Source organism: Schistocerca gregaria, chromosome 5 (assembly GCF_023897955.1).
Source record: "Schistocerca gregaria isolate iqSchGreg1 chromosome 5, iqSchGreg1.2, whole genome shotgun sequence".
Taxonomy (NCBI): Eukaryota; Metazoa; Arthropoda; class Insecta; order Orthoptera; family Acrididae; genus Schistocerca; species Schistocerca gregaria.
In genome coordinates this window covers 364,443,186-364,448,226 of record NC_064924.1, presented here as the reverse complement: position 1 = coordinate 364,448,226, position 5,041 = coordinate 364,443,186, and the positions used below count along the sequence as shown (strand labels likewise).

Genomic DNA, 5,041 nt, shown 5'->3' with positions numbered 1-5,041 from the left:
GCGTTCACTGAAACTTCCTGGCAGATTAAAACTGTGTGCCCGACCGAGACTCGAAGTCGGGACCTTTGCCTCTCACGGGCAAGTGCTCCACCAACTGAGCCACCGAAGCACGACTCACGCCCGGTACTCACAGCTTTACTTCTGCCAGTACCTCGTCTCCTACCTTCCAAACTTTACAGAAGCTCTCCTGCGAGACATGCAGAACTAGCACTCCTTAAAGAAAGGATATTGCGGAGACATGGCTTAGCCACAGCCTGGGGTATGTTTCCAGAATGAGATTTTCACTCTGCAGCGGAGTGTGCGCTGATATGAAACTTCCTGGCAGATGAAAACTGTGTCCCCGACCGAGACTCGAACTCGGGACCTTTGCCTTTCGCGGGCAAGTGCTCTACCAACTGAGCTACCGAAGCACGACTCATGCCCGGTACTCACAGCTTTACTTCTGCCAGTACCCGTAATTATGGTTATATCATATGGAAATACTCGTATAACATAATAATGAAGACACTACCTTGTGCAATAGTAAGTTAAAAAAGGAATAAATGGGCAAACAAACTTAGCTACCCTAAAATGCAATCATTCCAAAGTAGATGTACAACTTAAAGTAAAACTTTAAATAAGGTTCCATAGATCAGTACGTTAAGTATTATAGCCACTACTTAACCTATAATTAAATAGCAAGCAGCTCAAACAAGCTCACTAAGGCACGGGCTTCAAAGGTAACCAACAGAAACCGAGCTGGTGCGTAACAGCAACAAGCTCCTCGGCCACCAGCCGCTGAAAAACCGGCGACGGTAGGGCACTTAACAAAAGTCACTTAGATGAAACATAGACCAAACAAACAAGTTAAGCAAATATTAATGGTCGCTTTCTCGAGAAACTTCCAGCATAAATACCCTTATTACGCCAACAAATCTGAAATATTTATCTTTAACCAAATTTACAAAATACCAAGAATTCGAAGTATTGGCGAAGGCCATGTCTCTTAAAGCATTCACATTAATACAATTGATACAGTAGAACCTGATAAATGTCCAGAGAATAAGACGTAACAGCAGTTTAGTTAAAGCAAATGGCAAGGAACTATGCGTGAACCAAACAGCTGTGTAAGGAAAATGATAAGCTTACCACTACGAGGTAATACTTCAGCACTATATCTTACAAGCAATGCTTGATGCCGTGGTATTTAGACATGGAAATCTACAACAAAATCCTAAAACTTATATTAAATACAGGAAACTTCAGTTAAGGCAAACAAAACTTAAAAAAATTAAATATGCTAAATGCTTTAAACTACATAACATAATTTAATATGCAGAATTTTTACCACGGCTTATCGTCAAACATTTTTCAAGAATACTACAGCCATTAGATTTGTGTGTTTCTTCACGTAACTGAAAATTGGTGGACTCCTTTTAGTACTCATGTGGATGGCTTCACCTAGTAATGTCCATATAATGTCCATACAGCAAATACCCTCTACCACTCACCAATTAATCATTTTCAATCAAACCATCCACATTCATTCACTTTGGAAAAGTAATCTGATCAGATTTTCTCATAATATTTTCTAGTGCGTTTATTCTTTGAAATAACAGAGATGCATATATGCATTCTCCATGGTTGTTAGAGTGGTAACTAGGACAGCTTTTGGAGTATCTGTTGAGGGATCGACGTGTTTCTGAGAGATACGTATTCTGCTTCTCTTATCGATAAGGCGAGCCAATTAACATATGTGCCGCTAGTGGTTTGTTTTGAAGAGAAAGAGATTGTAAAAGGAAAATAATTAAAGCGTGGAATCACCGGAGTTCTAAACATGTAATGGAGATGGATTTAATACACGATTTCCTCCATAAATAAGGTTTGTAGATTTTTTTGTTCTGGAGTGAATGAACGAATGAGTTTTTTTCTGAATCATTTGTTGATGACGTTGGCCCTGTATTTTAGTGGGGAAGTTTCAGCTGTGTCGAAGAGAGCGTGCAATCAGTGAGTCTGTGTTAAATCGTCCAAAAAGGCTTCGTGCACAACTGGAATTCGCAATCTTTCGTAAAAGCAACCAATTGTAAAAGGAACGATTGATTCTCCCGAGTGACTGCAGTGTTTAACAGTAATAATAAATGTAAAGATCTCTTACAGCAAGCCAGCCGCTGATTACCAAGACGAAGGACTCCACCAAAGATTGTATTTGGCTAAATATTTTACCCCTATACGCGTAATTAAATCTTATACTAAAACTATACGTAGATAAAGGAGAGAAAGAGAGAGAGCGAATGAAAGTAGAGATAATACTAATAATCCTCCATTAGTCTAATTTTTCGCCTGTCTTACCACGGATCAGCCAAGAACTGGGAGGGCCTTTCTTTACTGTATAGACTTACGTGTGAAGGTGAAGGGATCATAAAGGCAACAGATACACGTCTATACAGACAAGACATTACACAGAGATAGCGGATAGTTGCATTCATCATCTATTCTTAGGTAAAGAGACGGCAACTTATTATCCGAATATTCAAAATGTTAAAATGGCCAATCCGTGACAGGACAGGTTTTTGGTCATTGCTAAAATAATATTATTCTCTTGTTTCATGTCAACTAAGACGAGCTAACCTAACTGACACTTGGATAAGAGAGGAATGACTCGCAGGTAATATAATTGGATCCAGAAATAAACCTGAATGACAGCACGCTGGGAGCAGGGAAGAGGTTAAATCTACGTTTTTATTATTGTAGTACAGATCAAGTGTACGCTTGTCTGTTTAGTGTTATTTGATATTTGAATATAGATTATTTGTTTTCATGTTAGATATAGGAAGTGATTTGATCTACATTTTTATTATTGTAGGACAGATCAAGTATACGCTTTTCTCTTTAGTGTTATTTGATATTTGAATATAGATTATTTGTTTTCATGTTAGATATAGGAAGTGATTTGTTTGACCTGTCGCAGTTGCATTTAGCTGTTTATGTACATGAAGAAACTAGACACAGTACTTCGTACTATTATGTGAAGGGATTTACATATAGTGACAGTAGAACATGGTTTTAACTAGGGCAAAGTTTAGGACGAGTCAAGCAGAGCAGAGCAGCACGCATCAGCCTTCAGCTGTTAGCAGTGACAATAAGGAAGTAGTAAGAAGTGTGTACGACCGATGGCTACAGACAGCGCAACAGAACTCCCTGTAGACACGGCTGCAGCTGTAACAGCGAGTACGCAGCAGGGATTAGATCCATCGGTAATTATCATGAGACCGAAGCAGATGATATCCGAGAGCATGAATACCTTGAAAAACCGACATTAATGCGAAATTTGCCTCAGTTACTGAAGGTCAAAATGATTTGAATACAAAATTAGCCTCAGTTACTGAAGGGCACGAAAATCGGAAAACCGATATTAAAGCTCAATTAGCGACAGTCACTCAAACTAAATAAGAGATGAAATTAGTCCAGACTGAAATTAAGCAGCAGTTACAAGACAGTTTTTCCGAATTAGAGCAGCGGATAGAGGCGAGGACCAAGGAACTCAAAGATCAGGCCGGAGAGGCGGAAAGAAAACTAACTGCACAAATAGAATTGGTGAAAGCACAATGTGAAGAATCTACTCAGCGCGTACGTGTCGAAATGAAGGGATATGTGGCTATTAAGAGAGATACCGTACGGGATCAACAGGAAATGGTTCCGCAATTAGTACACAAGCAAGACGCCATGGCATGTGCAATTGCGCAACTTCCTGAATTGGCACGTACACAGACTAACCTAAAGGAAAGCGTTGATTATCTGACAGAGCGTCAAGACGTTATAGACCACCAAATTAACGTATTAATGGGTAAAGTATCAGAAATCACATTAGAAAACAAAAGGCTAATGTGTGAAAACGTTGAGCAAAATGTTAAGGCAGCATTCCCGAATTTATATGGCTTTAAACAGGAAGGGAATTTCTTTGCGAAAGGACTTGAGGAGGTTCGAGAGCAGTTAGGTGCTGATTTTGAGCATTGGAAACAAACGACAGAAGAGTCAATGCGCGCTTCACAACAAATCTCAGAACAAATGAATACAGGGCAGCAGCAGAAGTTGGCAACGACTATAGAGCCAGTTACTGCCCATTCTCACACAATACCGACTTGTGCAAGTAATGCAAGCATTAAATAGCCACAAGCTGGTTGTTCGCGTGAATTCTTATCTACCGGAGATTACGAAAGGCTTTGCCATGCCGAAGAAAAAATGATAAAGCATTGGCAATTTCAGATTTTTAACCGTGACAAAAGGGGGGTCCATCCAATTTTTTTAAATTCCAAGTTTCAGAGGAGTGCTACCCAGAAATAGGTCTTAGTGGCAGAATGTCAGTGTTGTTACAGGGTATATACAAGGCTCGGGGGCGATCTGGGCCTCGGACATGACTTCTGTTTGCCCGACATATGACGACGATTTTGAGAAGGCGTTTATAGCTAAGTTCTGGTCAGAAGGGGTACAGGAACACCTAAGGCAGGAGGTGCTGTACCCAGAGCTTTTCTCCTTTTCGAAAGGAATCCTTAGAAAGTATTTCGAAAAATATATAAATAAAACGAGATACTGGGACAGACCTATGCCCTTGCCGGACATAATAAACATACTTAAGGCAAGACTACCAACTAGTATCCAGAATCAATTGATTTACGGCAACACGGAGTCGTTCCTCACGACGTTAGACAATATAGATATTATCGAAGAGAACAACCTGAAAGCCCGTAATAACAGATTTCAATATAGGGCGATAGAACCTCCGCCGAACGATAGGCAAGGCGGAAGTATGGGTTATACCAATGGCGATCAATCGACACTTAGAAAGAATGAACAGAGTTCGTTAAATAATGGAGGAATCCCTCAAAATCTCAATAGTAATCCCGGCAACGGTATTTCGAGGGGCTACTCAAGGAACAGGAAAAGATACAACCCCGTGCGGGGGAACGAAAGAAATTTCAGACCCCATGCCTAGAATAATAACAATAACATAAATTGGAATCAACCGGGAGGAATGAACTCAAATAGGCAACATCAGTGGGGACGG

General features: G+C 40.2%; 1 non-coding gene across 1 annotated transcript; it reads right to left on the bottom strand.

The window, feature by feature from the left end:
* Positions 1-335: 335 nt before the first annotated feature.
* Trnas-cga (transfer RNA serine (anticodon CGA)) lies at positions 336-410 on the bottom strand. Its single transcript has one exon. It is a non-coding gene; the product is annotated as a tRNA-Ser (tRNA).
* Between the last annotated feature and the right edge of the window lie 4,631 nt (positions 411-5,041).